Genomic DNA, 16,690 nt, shown 5'->3' with positions numbered 1-16,690 from the left:
TACACCACGAAGATAACGTGCTACAGACGCGAAATTTAACCGACAGGAAGAAGATGCTGTGATACGAAAATGATTAGCTTTTCAGAGCATTCACACAATGTTGGCGCCGGTGGCGACACCTACAACGTGCTGACATGAGGAAAGTTTCCAGCCAATTTCTCATACACAAAAAGCAGTTGACCGGCGTTGCCTGGTGAAACGTTGTTGTGATGCCTCGTGTAAGGAGGAGAAAAGCGTACCATCACGATTCCGACTTTGATAAAGGTCGGATTGTAGCCCATCGCGATTGCAGTTTATCGTATCGTGACATTGCTGCTCGCGTTGGTCAAGATCCAATGACTGTTAGCAGAATATGGAATCGGTGGGTTCAGGAGGGTAATACGGAACGCCGAGCTGGATCCCAACGGCCTCGTATCACTAGCAGTCGAGATGACAGGTGTCCTATCCCCATGGCTGTAACGGATCGTGCAGCCACGTCTCGATCCCTGAGTCAACAGATGGGGACGCTTGCAAGACAACAACCATCTTCACGAACAGTTCGACGACGTTTGCAGCAGCATGGACTATCAGCTCGGAGACCATGGCTGCGGTTACTCTTGACGCTGCATCACAGACAGGAGCGCCTGCGATGGTGTGCTCAACGACGAACCTGGGTGCACGAATAGCAAAACGTCATTTTTTCGGATGAATGCAGGTTCTGCTTACAGCATCATAATGGTCGCATCCGTGTTTGTCGACAACGCGGTGAATGCACATTGGTAGCGTATATTCGTCATCGCCATACTGGCGTTTCACCCGGCGTGATAATATGGGGTGCCATAGGTTACACGTCTCGGTCACCTCTTGTTCGCATTGACGGCACATTAAAGGGTGGACGTTACATTTCGAATGTGTTACGACCCGTGGATCAACCCTTCCTTCGATCCCTGCGAAACCCTACATTTCAGCAGGATAATGCATTACCACATGTTGCAGGTCGCGTACGGGCCATTCTGGATACAGAAAATGTTCCACTGCTGCCCTGGCCAGCACATTCCCCAGATCTCTCACTAACTGAAAACGTCTGGTCAATGGTGGCCGAGCAACTGGCTCGTCACAATGTTCCAGTCAGCACTCTTGATGAACTGTGGTATCGTGTTGAAGCTGCATGGGCAGCTGTACCTGTACACGCCATCCAAGCTCTGTTTGACTCAATGCCCAGGCGAATCAAGGCCGTTATTACGGCCAGAGGTGGTTGTTCTGGGTACTGATTTCTCGGGATCTATGCACCCAAATTACGTGAAAATGTAATCACATGTCAGTTCTAGTATAATATATTTGTCCAATGAATACCCGTTTCTCATCTGCATTTCTTCTTAGTGTAGCAATTTTAATGGCCACTAGTGAATTTAGATGATGTCTTTCCTCAAATCTAATGGGTTATCGCAAGTTTCACACATTCTACACACCAGTGTAAATAATGACTTGTTGTCACTTCCACTAACGATTGAGCCTTATTTAATGTTACAGTTTCGAAAGCTGTTAAAAATTCTGACTCTAGTTCTGGATCCCCTATGCCTTCACTATCGAGTCCTGCTTCTTACTGTACTAAGTCATCAGATAAGTCCTTCCCTCGTAGTGCCCCTCAATGTACTTTTTCCACCTATGTGCTCTCTCCTCACCAAGTAAGAGAGGAATTGCCTTTCCACTCTTAATTCACCGAATTTGACTTCTCTATATTCTGAGTCAGTCCTTGTGAAAAGCATTTCTTTATCGATTTCTCCGCATTTTTCATGTAACCATTCCTAAGTGATTTATATTGATTCTTGTAAATAATAATAAGAAACCGGAATAGCGCTGTTTTATATATATATATATATATATATATATATATATATATATATATATATATATATATATATACTCTGCCTCGACCAGTTTCTTTCGTAAAAATTTCAAGTTACTTTACCAACAGTCTTTATAGCAGCTCTGTTAGGGGGACTGTTAGCAGTGTCACCTGATGATATTTTTACGAACGAAACCGGTCTAATACAAAAATATGTATCTGTACAGTTATGGTGGTTTCTTATTAAAAGGGGGGCCATGCTGAAAAGTAATGTCTCGAAATTTTTAATTCTGTTCTCTATATCAGCTGAGGTATTAAATGTCATGCATATTTCTAGAATGACTTCCACGCTTCGCTGACGCAACTTGCAACACTCTGTCGCTAGTGGGTTCCGAATTATAGCGTGTGACATGGCGGTGTGTAATATAACAATCTAGGTGCTTGAGAAACAGCGTCTTGTAATGTATTTTCAAACCGCAGAAGAGTTCGACCACATGGAGTATCCTCTCCTTTAGCAGGACAATGCCAGACCACACCCGAGCCCTTGCAACTTCTGCAACCATGCGACGCCTAGGGTTCACTTTCATCCATCATGCCGCGCGGGATTAGCCTAGCGGTTTTAGGCGCTGCAGTCATGGACTGTGCGGCTGGTCCCGGAGGAGGTTCGAGTCCTCCCTCGGGCATGGGTGTATGTGTTTGTCCTTAGGATAATTTAGGTTAAGTAGCGTGTAAGCTTAGGCACTGATGACCTTAGCAGTCAAGGCCCACAGGATTTAACTCAAATTTGAACATTTTCATCCATCATCTCCCATACAGCCGCGACTTGGATCCATCCGATTTTCCTCCGTTTCCAAAACTTAAAGAACACTTTCGATGACTTCACTGTGACAGTAACGAAGCGGTGCTAGTAGAGGTGAGGTTGTGGTTCCGTCAACAATTTCAAACATTCTGCTGTGACGTTACCAACAAACTGGTATCTCGTTGGGGGGAATGTGTTCTTCGCTAGGGTAACCAAGATGAGAAATAAATATACAGCCAAGAAGAATAAATATCCGGAATGCTAACAAACTCTGTTTTATTTAAAAAGCATTAACAGTTTGCAAGTAAAAAATTCGGTGATATTACTTTCAAGCAGGCCCCCATATTAATAAGAAAGCACTACAGCTGTACTGATACACGTTTTTGTGTCGTAACCAGTTTTGTTTGTAACATCATCAGGGTCCATTGCTAACCGTCTTCCTAAAAACATTGTTACGAAGACTGTTGGGAGAGCAACTTGATGAAGTTCTTACGAACAAAAGCGGTCCTGACATAGTAAATGTACGTCAATAGAACTGTGCTGGTTCCTTATTAATATTAATAATAATCAGCTGAGGAGCTTAAGAACATAACAGTTATTAAATAAACTGAATAGTATGGAGAATAAATAACTAATTAGTATGTGATTTGATGTATAAGTGGCGCATAATTTAGTAAAAGCAGTGGTTCTAAACCGAATGCCGTAGTGCCAAACTAAGCTTGGGTGACGGATGCTGGTATGGTCCATCTCAATGCCAGGGATCTTCAGTCGTGAGTGGTGGTGTGCCAGTCTCTTAGGAACACACGAGCATATGTTTCTAACAGTTGAGAGGCGTGGAGAATGTTCTGGCCAAGGCAACACTCAAGTAAACTCTGATATTCGGGTAGGTCAAGACACCCTGGGAAACATGTACTCTGATAATGAAAGTGAATTTCCTAGAGATCTGAGAATACGTTCATAGCTGCTGGCGATGTCAGAAAGATAACGTCTGCTGTAACTAGCTACATGAAGCGGAAGTGATTGTCTTGTGTAACCAGTGGCATTCCTTACCAGTAAGTCAGATGCTGCACGTTGTTTATTCCTGCCTATGACCACAAAAACTGTCCTCAAATCTTCGATTTTAGTCAGTGGTGACCATCTGCAGAGCTATATCAGCATGTATGAGAGCACATTCTTTACGTCATCCTAAAACAATACATAGATTTCAACCGAGTTTGGTACACAGAAAGCAAAATTTACCACTATCGGAGCCTCCTACCTCCCATAGAAGTGGAGATAAGAATAAAAATGTTTTTCTTTTCTTCACCTCGGACGTAGGCAGCCCTGCACAACAAACATATTGTGTGAGAGTGGTAGGAACGTGGCTTACCTTGCTGTTTTACAGGACAACTTACATGTAGGAGGAAGAAAGGATTTTTCAGTCTCCAATATGTAGGCTGCCCTGCGTTGCATTCATATTGTGGCAGTAAATTGGCTTGCTTTATCGACCTGGTTTTCAGGGGCTGCACATGCAGATGGGCTAGACTGGCAGAAGGGTGAGAGAGATAGAAGAAGGCATGGACAAAGGGTAGACCCGTGGTCTAGGTGTAGCGTCTTTGATTCATAATCAGAACGTCTTCGGTCCCGGGTTCGATCCGCGCCACTGCCTAAATTTTGATAAATAATCAGCATTGGCGGCCGAAGACTTCCGGCATAAGAGGTTCAGGGCACTCTCTTATCCTAGGGGTGGGAAATTGCCCCTAAAGGCGGAAGAATCAGCAATGATCAACGACATGAGGATGCAGAAGGCAATGGAAACCACTGCATTACAGACACGTAACGTGTATCCACAGGATATGTTTCCTGTAATTGAAGAAGTGTCATGATGATCTCTCCATTGGCAAAAGATTCCGGAATAGTCCCCCATTCGGATCTCCGGGAGGGGGACTGCCGAGGGGGAGGTTACCATGAGAAAAAGATTGAATAATCAACGAAAGGATAACGTTCTACGAGTCGGGGCGTGGTATGTCAGAAGCTTGAACGTGGTAGGGAAACTAGAAAATCTGAAAAGGAAAATGCAAAGGCTCAATCTAGATATAGTAGGGGTCAGTGAAGTGAAGTGAAAGGAAGACAAGGATTTCTGGTCAGATGAGTATCGGGTAATATCAACAGCAGCAGAAAATGGTATAACAGGTGTAGGATTCGTTATGAATAGGAAGGTAGGGCAAAGGGTGTATTACTGTGAACAGTTCAGTGACCGGGTTGTTCTAATCAGAATCGACAGCAGACCAACACCGACAACGATAGTTGAGGTATACATGCCGACGTCGCAAGCTGAAGATGAACAGACAGAGAAAGTGTATGAGGATATTGAAAGGGTAAAGCAGTATGTAAAGGGCGACGAAAATCTAATAGTCATGGGCGACTGGAATGCAGTTAGTAGGGGAAGGAGTAGAAGAAAAGGTTACAGGAGAATATGGGCTTGGGACAAGGAATGAAAGAGAAGAAAGACTAATTGAGTTCTGTAACAAGTTTCAGCTAGTAATAGCGAATACCCTGTTCAAGAATCACAAGAGGAGGAGGTACACTTGGAAAAGGCCGGGAGATTCGGGAAGATTTCAATTAGATTACATCATGGTCAGACAGAGATTCCGAAATCAGATACTGGATTGTAAGGCGTACCCAGGAGCAGATATAGACTCAGATCACAATATAGTAGTGATGAAGAGTAGGCTGAAGTTCAAGACATTAGTCAGGAAGAATCATTACGCAAAGAAGTGGGATACGGAAGTACTAAGGAATGACGAGATACGTTTGAAGTTCTCTAACGCTATAGATACAGCAATAAGGAATAGCGCAGTAGGCAGTACAGTTAAAGAGGAATGGACATCTCGAAAAAGGGCCATCACAGAAGTTGGGAAGGAAAACATAGGTACAAAGAAGGTACCTGCGAAGAAACCATGGGTAACAGAAGAAGTATTTCAGTAGATTGATGAAAGGAGGAAGTACAAACGTGTTCCGGGAAAATCAGAAATACAGAAATACATGTCGCTGAGGAATGAAGTAAATAGGAAGTGCAGGGAAGCTAAGACGAAATGGCTGCAGGAAAAATGTGAAGACATCGAAAAAGGTATGATTGTCGGAAGGACAGACTCAGCATACAGGAAAGTCAAAACAACCTTTGGTGACATTAAAAGCAACGGTGGTAACATTAAGAGTGCAACGGGAATTCCACTGTTAAATGCAGAGGAGAGAGCAAATAGGTGGAAAGAATACATTGAAAGCCTCTATGAGGGTGAAGATTTGTCTGATGTGATAGAAGAAGAAACAGGAGTCGATTTAGAAGAGATTGGGGATCCAGTATTGGAATCGAAATTTAAAAGAGCTTTGGAGACCTTACGGCCAAATAAGGCAGAAGGGATAGACAACATTCCATCAGAATTTCTAAAATCATTGGGGGAAGTGGCAACAAAACGACTATTCACGTTGGTTTGTAGAATATATGAGTCTGGCGACTTACTATCTGACCTTCGGAAAAGCATCATCCACACAATTCCGAAGACGGCAAGAGCTGACAAATGCGAGAATTATCGCATACTCAGCTTAACAGCTCATGCATCGAAGCTGCTTACAAGAATAATATACAGAAGAATGGAAAAGAAAATTGAGAATGCGCTAGGTGACGATCAGTTTGGCCTTAAGAAAAGTAAAGGGCCGAGAGAGTCAATTCTGACGTTACGGCTAATAATGGAAGCAAGGCTAAAGAAAAATCAAGACACTTTCATAGGATTTGTCGACCTGGAAAAAGCGTTCGACAATATAAAATGGTGCAAGCTGTTCGAGATTCTGAAAAAAGTAGGGGTAAGCTATAGGGAGAGACAGGTCATATACAATATGTACAACAACCAAGAGGGAATAATAAGAGTGGACGATCAAGAACGAAGTGCTCGTATTAAGAAGGGTGTAAGACAAGGCTGTAGCCTTTCGCCCCTACTCTTCAATCTGTACATCGAGGAAGCAATGATGGAAATAAAAGAAAGGTTCAGGAGAGGAATTAAAATACAAGGTGAAAGGATACCAATGATACGATTCGCTGATGACATTGCTATCCTGAGTGAAAGTGAAGAAGAATCAAATGATCTGCTGAACGGAATGAACAGTCTAATGAGTACACAGTATGGTTTGAGAGTAAATCGGAGAAAGACGAAGGTAATGAGAAGTAGTAGAAATGAGAACAGCGAGAAACTTAACATCAGGATTGATGGTCACGAAGTCAATGAAGTTAAGGAATTCTGCTACCTAGGCAGTAAAATAACCAATGACGGACGGAGCAAGGAGGACATAAAAAACAGACTCGCTATGGCAAAAAAGGCATTCCTGGCCAAGAGAAGTCTACTAATATCAAATACCGGCCTTAATTTGAGGAAGAAATTTCTGAAGATGTACGTCTGGAGTACAGCATTGTATGGTAGTGAAACATGGACTGTGGGATAACCGGAACAGAAGAGAATCGAAGCATTTGAGATGTGGTGCCATAGACGAATGTTGAAAATTAGGTGGACTGATAAGGTAAGGAATGAGGAGGTTCTACGCAGAATCGGGGAGGAAAGGAATATGTGGAAAACACTGATACGGAGAAGGGAGAGGATGATAGGACATCTGCTAAGACATGAGGGAATGACTTCCATGGTACTAGAGGGAGCTGTAGAGGGCGTCAAACCATTCAGTAGACTGATGACCAAAAAGAAAAAAATGGACCAAGAGGGGGAGGAGGAGTTAGTCAGAGTGATGTAGGGAGCATAAGATGGAGAGAGAGCGAGGTGAGTGAGGAGGCGATGGGCAGAGAGTTCGGAGAGTAGGTGGTGGACAAAAAGAGTGGTATAAGAAGTAGATTTACAGGGTTAGAGAGGGAGGAAGAGATGGGCAGAGAGGTGGGGGTGAAGTGATAAGCAGAGATGAAGGGAGAGGCAGAGAGAGGGTCCAAAAGGACATGGGCAGGAGATGGAGAGAGATGTTATGTGGTGCCACATGTGTGGTATTCCTGACGAGTTGTCAGTGCAAGCCTTATTTTCTTTAATAAATGTGCGACTGAAACTAGTCTCCATGCACTAATATTTCTTTGCTCTACTATATCAGGAAGTGCTGTATGGAAGTATCTTCTTTAACGTTAATGGGAACAGATGTTAAAGCTTGAGATTCTCTTTCCCTGTAAGGTGAAATCGATTTTTCCCTGGATTTACCTTCTGATGTAAATCTGAACCTAATAACTGTAAAGTACAATCTCCAGATATTAAAATTTATGTTTCGTTGTATGGCTACAAAATGCCATATCTTGTTCGGAGGTCATCTGTCATTAAGTAAATAACATTAGTTTTAATGTAGGTCACTATTTTCATAGAGGTTCTTGCAAGGAACACCGGTTCGAGGTGAATGTCTCGAAACTGAAATACTGCAGTACTGACTTCCCTTCACCTCGAATTCCGGCGTCTAGCAAACGGTATATGTCAACCTTAACATCGACCTAAAAGTGTAGCGAAGCGTGATTCAGTCCACTGGATGACTTGCCTTCTATGCTCCATACTCCAACCACCCTGCCACAGTGTCCACTGCAATCGAAATTAATGATACCGTGACGTCAGCTAGGCCATACACATGTTTGCTACGGCCACACAGTATACCTGCAACGTCCTTTGAATGGGTTGCTATGAAACATTCAGTCATTTGCGCCACCGATTCACGTCTATTCTGCTTTACTGCGCGGGCAAGCTTTGGATGTTCTTCGTCGATGCATGGACGTCCGGCGCCTGCTTACAACGGTTTCGTTGTCAGTATTCGTTCTTTACACACTCGAGGACGAGCCAAAAAAAAAAAAAATCAAAATCTTGCACGTAAAATTACTGCAAATGAAATTATACTTCTGCTGTATTGGTTCACGTTTCACTGCTACAGTAAATCAGTTAACAACTTTACCTCAGCGCCATAATTGGTTTGGTTGGTTTAATGCCGTTGAAAATTCGTGCGAATGTAGTGAAAGATTGTATCGAGTCTTTTGGTTCATTTTCAACACCTGGGTTGCCTAGTACTAAATTTCCAGTAACTTTAAAACAATCGAAAGTCGAAAGTGTTACCATTTTTTTTATCTGTGTGTTATGAAATATTCATATTCCCAAACCTAATATTTCCTAAAGTAAAATTTATTTGGAAATCAACTACAGAAAGAAACGCACCTCCTCCTCTTTCCTTTATGTTCCCAAAGTAAATTAAACCTTACTCAGTTTCGAAAATATCAGTTACAACATTGCGTTGCACAGAAATTTATATCTTCGAATATTTTTTGAGCACCTGTATTCTTTATTGATTAAACACAATAACACGAGAAAAAATGCTGCAAAACTAGTAATATCCAAAATCTGATTTTTAAAAACTGCCTACTGTTACCATCATGTTCCAAATATTCAATACTCAATTTTGCCTTGTCAGTTCAAGTACTGTCCGCCCCCGGTAGCTGAGTGGTCAGCGCGACAGACTGTCAGTCCCAAGGGCGCTAGTCACACGACATTTACATTTAATTCAGTACTGTCTAACATTAAGTTTACTCTTGTGTTGGTATCAGGGATTTTTTTTTTATTTTAAAACTGATGATGAGTGAAAGGGGTTTGTCATGATCGTAAGAGTTTATTGCTTCCTCTGTAAAATTTGGCAAAGTGCGTTAATAAGTTGTTGAACTTGACAACTTAACTACCAGGATGCAAACGTGGTCGTTTCTCTGTTGAAAAGATTTACGTAAGAAACTTGTCAGGACTTCAACCATAGTTGAAAACGTCAATAAAGGATTAAATATGACTTTTTGAGGTGAACGACAGCATATGAAATAAATTACTAATGGGGTATCAGCAGAATCTATATAGTACATTTAATTAAAGGAGTGATACATTTTTTAGACGACGAGCAAAAGGAAACGTAAAACTAATATTAGGACCACTTCAAGACAAATGAAACAGATTCTATGAAGCTGTTCCTTTCTCAAATTGAGATGTTTGTCCACGATCATACACCAGAAATGAAATTGCCATAAGAACAGTGCGTGGAAGCAGCAGAACCTCCATCAGAAGAGGTTAAGTTTAATTCATTAAACGCCGAAAAGTGATCATCCAATACTTCGAAAGTGTTCTGAAATAGCAGTATGAAAACATATCCGCGACGATACCAAAATGGGAAAAAAAATCCATTACGGTTTAATGGAAATGGCACTGTGAAATTCTAAGTCCTTTATCTGCTGACGCGCTGTCGCGCGTCTATAAAAGCGAGCGCTGCCCGCGCAGCGGATCATTCGCGCTGCTGCTGCTGCTGCTGCTGCACAGGCAACTGCATTGAACGCTGCCAAGATGTCTTACAGAAGATACCGTCGTCGTGCAAGACAGACAATATATAAAACAATTGAAGACGTCGAAATGACAACATCGTCCGCTGACAAGAAAAAGAATACTATCAAGTCTGTCGCCGCGCACTCTCTACTGGATGGACCCGCCGTATTCTGTGGTTGCAGATTAAACTTTAGTATTGATCTGAATGATACCTTCTCCCATGATAGTGGCTGGTTAACAGTTGCAATCGTACGAGGAGGTACGGATTGCTAAAACATCAATGCTAACCACCACATAACATGTATTTACTGCCACAATGAAAGCAATTTTTGGCAACGAAACGTTTAAAGCTCAATGACGAGATAACAGCCGGCCGGGGTAGCCGAGCGGTTTTAGGCGCTACAGTCTGGAACCGCGCGACCGCTACGGTCGCAGGTTCGAATCCTGCCTCGGGCATGGATGTGAGTGATGTCCTTAGGTTAGTTAGGTTTAAGTCGGAAGTTAAGTCCCATAGTGCTCAGAGCCATGTGAACCATTTTTTGAACGAGATAACAGTGGCAGTAAGTGAATAATTAGAAAACAGTATTAAAATAACCACTAGAGGATGCAATTAAAAAATTATATTAATGATAAAACAAAGAAGTGGGAGAAATTTTTGATACAATTCGTGTTTCGATTCAATAAAAACTAATCAAAAGTACATGCGTAAAGATGTACGTCCTCAGGATCTTCATTATAACGTACAGTTTTGTAATTCACTACATGTTCGCATGTTTCTTACACACTGGGATTGACAGATGATTTTCTGTATATTATTATTTCTTGTAGGAAGCATATCGTGGAGGATAGCTTGGACACAATCCATAGGTTATTCCCAGATGAACCATTCACTCTCCAGCTAACTGAGCGCTGACTTCATTATACGCGAAAGAAATAATTACCCTATATCTCCCGCACATTGAAATACGCAATTGTAAGACGAAAAGAGCACTAATCGTTACCTAACCGTTGACCCTCTAAAGGAAGATGAGCATAGGTAATTTTTTTTAACCATCAGCGTTCTGACTGGTTTGATGTGGCCAGCCACGAATTTTTCTACTGTGCCAGCCTCTTCATCTCAGAGTAAACTTCGCAACCTCCGTCCTCAATTATTTGCTGGATTTATTTCCAATCTTTGTCTTCCTCTACACTTTCTACCCTCTACAGCTCTTTCTAGTACCACGGAAGTTATTCCCTAATGTTTTAACAGATGTCATATTATCCTGTCCCGTCCTCTTTTCAGTCTTTTCCATATACTTCCTTCCTCTATGATTCTGCTAGAAACTCCTCATTCTTTGCCTTATCAGTCCAATTATGGTAATTTTCAGCATTCGTCTGTAGCACCACATGTCAAATGCTTATATTGTCATCTGTTCCGGTTTCCCCAAAGTCTATGTTTCACTACCATACAATACTGGGCACCTAACGTATATTATCAGAAATTTCTTCTTCAAAGTAAGGCCCATATTTGATACTAGTAGATATCTCTTGGCTAGGACTGCCATTTTTGCCATTGCTAGTCTGCTTTTGTTGTCCTCCTTGCTCCTTCCGTCATGGATTAATTTGCTACCTAGTTAGCAGAACTCCTTATTTTTATGTACTTCGTGCGCATCAATCAATGAGATTAAGTTTCTCGTTGTTCTTATTTCTGCTGCTTCTTATTACTTTCGTCTTTCTTCGATTAACTCTCACTTCATTTTCTGTACTCTAGACTGTTCATTCCATTCAAAAGATCCTGGAATTCTGTTTCACTTTCACTGAGGATAGCAATGACATCAGTGAATCTCATCGTAGATATCGTTTCATCTTGATTTTGATTCCACTTTTTAACATTTCTTTTATTTCCATCATTGCTTCTTCGATTCACCGATAAACAGTAGGGCTGAATGACTGCATCCCTGGATTACACCCTTTTTAATATGAGCACTTCGTTGTTGGTCTTACACTTTTGTTATTCGCTCTTGGCTCTTATACATGTCGTATATTACTCGTCTTTCTCTATAGTTTATGCCTATTTTTCTCAGAATTTTGAACATCTACAGCATTTGACTTTGTCGAACACTTTCCGAAGTCGAAAAATCCTATGACGGTGCCTTGATTTTTCTGTAATCTTGCTTCCGTTATCAACCTTACGTCTGAACTGCCTCTCTTCCCCATTATCTTTGCTAAAGCCGAAGGGGTTGTCGTCTAACGCACCCTCAGTTTTTCTTTACCATGCTTCAGTATGTTATTATTGTCAGCAACTTGGATGCATGAGCTGTTAAACAGATTGTGCGATAATTCTCGTACTTATCATCTCTTGCAGTCATCGTAATTGTGTGGATAATATTTTTCCGAAAGTTAGTTGGTTTATCGTCAGACTCATACGTGCAATGCACCAATGTGAATAGTGGTTTCGTTGCCATTTCCGTCAATGTTTTTAGAAATTCTGCCTTATTCGATCTTAAATCTTCTAAAGTTCTTTTAAATCCTGATTCTAATACTATACACCCTATTTCTTCTATCGCATCATCAGGTGAGTCTTGCCCCTCATAGAGATCTTCGATGTAGTTTCTCCACCTAGTCGTTCTCTCGTCTGCGTTTAACAGTGAAATTCGCATTGGACTCCTACAGTTAGCACCCTCGCTTTTAATTTCAACGAAAGATGTTGTGGCATTCATATAAGCTGAGTCTCTTCCGACAATCTTTTTCGCTTTCCTCACGTTTTTCCAGCATTCATTTCGCCTTACCTTCCCTGCACTCTGTGTTTATTAATTCTGAATTACTGAATTTCCCGAAACATTTTGGTACTTCCTTGTTTCATGTATCAGCTTAAGTATTTCTTCTGTTACGCATGGTTTCTTCGTAGTTACCTTTCTTGCACCTACGTTTTTCTCTCCAACTTCTGTTTTTGCCCTTTTTAGGGATATTCGTTCCTCTTCAACAGAACTAGCTACTGAGCTAGTCTGCATTTTATTAGACATTTCTACACAAAACGTACCTCATTTTTCTCTGTCACTTTCTTGTAAGGCTTTGAAAAGTTCCAGTTTTTAGGGTATGATTGACATGTGATACAGAGACAGCACCGGTGAGATGATTATCCCACTTAATAACAGTTTGCCTTTGAGGGGTTAGCTCGCATTATTTGGTCCTGAATTGTCGCTTAACTGCAGAAGCAGATTTGGATTGATGAAAACGTAAACAAAAAAATGGCTCTCAGCACTATGGGACTTAACTTCTGAGGTCATCAGTCCCCTAGAACTTAGAACTACTTAAACCTAACGAACCTTAGGACATCACACACATCCATGCCCGAGGCAGGATTCGAACCTGCGACCGTAGCGGTCGCGCGGTTACAGACTGTAGCGCCTAGAACCGCTCGGCCACGTAGGCCGGCGAAACGTAAACACTGTGCACGCTCAGCACCATTATAAAACTCCACGATGACTGTTGCAATAACGCATTCGTGCGTTCCGCCTAGCGAGAATGTCGTGAACTAACAGTGTTAGGCGGGAATAAATTTGAAAATAAACTGCATTCAGTGGTGTATTAAACATTTATGTAAGGTATTTACCCTTTTCTCAATTAAATGTTAAATGGTTCAAATGGCTCTAAGCACTATGGGACTTAACATCTGAGGTCATCAGTTCCCTAGACTTAGAACTACTTAAACCTAACTAACCTAAGGACATCACTCACATCCATGCCCGAGGCAGGATTCGAACCTGCGACCGTAGCGGTCGCATGGTTCCAGACTGTAGCACCTAGAATCGCTTGTCCACCGCGGTCGGCAATTAAAAGTTACTTTTGTATCACTAATTTATAAACAACCTGATTTCAATGGAAACGAACTGCAAGATACGTTCAACGGTATGAGTCAGTTCAATGAGTATTATTTCCAGGAAAGTTGTTGTGCTGTTATAAAGTTGGAAACAACTTCTCTAGCAGTGACTGGTTTCTGTGTCTACGACACTATCAGACTGCGTCCCCACTGTGACGACGGTTTGCTCGAACGAATCAAAAGATGCATTAGGGATGACTAAAAGATGGCAACATACACTTCAAAACCGTTTGATTGCGATTGTGGTTGAAAATTATTCCCTAAGTACTGACCATCACTGATGCTCTGCCATCATATGGCTCATTTAAACGGTCATGGTTGTGCTCTTCGTATGTTTTCATACAACAAAATATGAGCTATGAACAAAATAGCACTTCTCTATTACGTGTTTCCTAAATCCGTCATAATTGCCATTTCATCAATACAATATTATTTATAACAAATTCCCAGTGTCATCGTATTAAAAAATAGTTTCAGTCTGGAACCGCGCGACCACTACGGTCGCAGGTTCGAATCCTGCCTCGGGCATGGATATGTGTGATGTCCTTAGGTTAGTTAGGTTTAAGTAGTTGTAAGTTCTAGGGGACTGATGAGCTCACATGTTAAGTCCCATAGTGCTCAGAGCCATTTGAACCATTTTTTGGAAAAAATAGTTTTCCGTGTTTTATCTGTTGCGCATTCCTGCTTAATTTCAGATTTTTTTCAGATTAGTTTGTCTGGCAGCACCATTAAAGCCGCAGATCTTGACATATTTCTGCAGCATTCTTCGTTTTTCAGTAGGAATTGCTGCCAACATCTTTTATAATTTGATCTGTGTACTCTAGTCGTGGCTTTTGTCAGGTACTTCATGCGTTGAAACATCCTTCTACTATTGTTTTAAGAGCCTCAAATGTCTCAATAGATGGGCAAAATATGAACTCTCCTTTTCTACAATTTTTCGTAGATTACACATCTATGCCACTCATTTAACGAATTATTATCAATTTACTTAATTTTCAAGACTCGCATTTAACACAATATCTCAAAATAATTCATTCTTTTCTTTTCCTTAGCCCCCACGTCAGGTCTCACAGCCATACCGTACATACCATACACTGACGGACAAAGAAATCTCAACAGTAAGGAGGAGTTTTGCGACATAAACGAAAGTTGGTAGGCGTGTCTCTACATCTGAAAGATGATATCTTATTTAATATCCCTGCACTCGTATAACAGCGGCACTAGCAGGGACACTATTAGAATGCAAATTACGATGGCTTTAAATACAGGCTATAGTAGCCGTGAGCGTTAATTACGTTTGAAATAGGACCTAGTGAGTTGATGTCAGTCAATAATGCCTTTAAGGCGACAGAAATATCATTATTCACAGCTTACTGAGTTTGAACGAGGTCGTTCCTTCTGCAATATTTCAGAAAGTCTTGGCAGAAATGTAGCCACTGTACATGATTCCTGGCAGTGGTGGTCACGGAAATGTGCGGTCGCAGGAGGGTCGGTCTCCAGATGGCCAAGTGGCACTAGCGAGAGGGAAGACCATCGTGTTCGGCATCTCGCTCTGGCGCATCGCCGCGGCAGCAATTTGAGCAACATTTGGCACCACAATGACATAACGGATTGTCAAAAACCGGTCACTGCAATTACAGCTCCGAATCAGAAGCCTCGTGGCGTGCTGTTCACTGGACCCAACCCACCGCCATTTGCAGCGTCCGTGGAGTCAAACGAGAGCTCATTGGAGAGCTGGATAGAGGTCTCCTGTATTTTACGGTAAAAATTGGTTCTCCCTCGGTGCCAGTGATGGCCGTATGTGGTTTAGAAGAAAGCCGGTTGCGGACCTGCCACCAACCTGTCTACGTGCCAGACACACTGAACCTACACATGGAGTTACGGTCTGGGGTGCGAAATCGTATGACAGCAGGAGTCCTCTCGTGGCTATCCCACGCATTCTGAACGCAAATTTGTACCTTAGTCTGCCGATTCAAACTGATGTGCTACATTTTGTGAACAGAATTCCAGGAGGTGTATTCCAGTAGAATAGCGCTCGCCCATATACCGCTGTTATAACACGACATTCTCTACAGACTACTGGCATGCTGACTAAGATGGTCGATCACCAGATCAGTCTCCAATCGACCATGTATGGGACATCATCGGATGACAACTGCAACATTACATACAAACAGCATTAACATTCTGTGTACTGACCGAGCAAGTCCAACAGGCATGGAACTCAATCCGACAAACTGACATCCGGCACTTGTATGTGCGACTGCATGCTTGCACTCAATAGTCACGATGACACATGTTATTACAATGAAATGAATGCCCCTAGCTGCATACAGGCGTTGATATAAGTCAACGGGACAGTTGAAAATGTGTGCCCCGACAGGGACTCGAACCCGGGGTCTCCTGCTTACGTGGCAGACGCTCTATCCATCTGAGCCACCGAGGGCACAGAGGATAGTGCGACTGCAGGGTCTTATCTCTGTCACGACTCACGTGAGACCCACATTCTCAACTTATTGTCCCGCACTATATTCTTAGTGCCGCTGCCCATAATACTCATTACTCGCGGCTTTTTACCAACTCCAGTAAGAGTTCGGGCACTGTTTGTGCATCCGCACAGAACAAGATGGTCAAATGGCCTGTGAGCCTTAGCTATATATCATGATGGTATCTGTTATTTCCGACATGTCCGAAAGAACAGATACCATGTTCATATATACGCATGTTATTAATGTCCTAGAATTTCACATTTGCGATGGCTTATCTCGCGTTTACATTAACCTGTGATCTTGCAATGTTAATTACATAAATATGCCACCTAGGCTAACGTATTTCATAAATTTCATTATTCTAGATTAATTATC

At 42.0% G+C, this 16,690-nt stretch overlaps 1 non-coding gene across 1 annotated transcript; it reads right to left on the bottom strand.

Annotated features, from left to right (window-relative positions):
- Window positions 1–16,198: 16,198 nt before the first annotated feature.
- Trnat-cgu lies at window positions 16,199–16,273 on the bottom strand. Its single transcript has one exon. It is a non-coding gene; the product is annotated as a tRNA-Thr (tRNA).
- Between the last annotated feature and the right edge of the window lie 417 nt (window positions 16,274–16,690).

Source organism: Schistocerca piceifrons, chromosome 3, assembly GCF_021461385.2.
Source record: "Schistocerca piceifrons isolate TAMUIC-IGC-003096 chromosome 3, iqSchPice1.1, whole genome shotgun sequence".
NCBI classification, from domain to species: Eukaryota; Metazoa; Arthropoda; class Insecta; order Orthoptera; family Acrididae; genus Schistocerca; species Schistocerca piceifrons.
The sequence above is the reverse complement of the archived record's forward strand: the minus strand, read 5'-3'. Positions and strand labels throughout refer to the sequence as shown.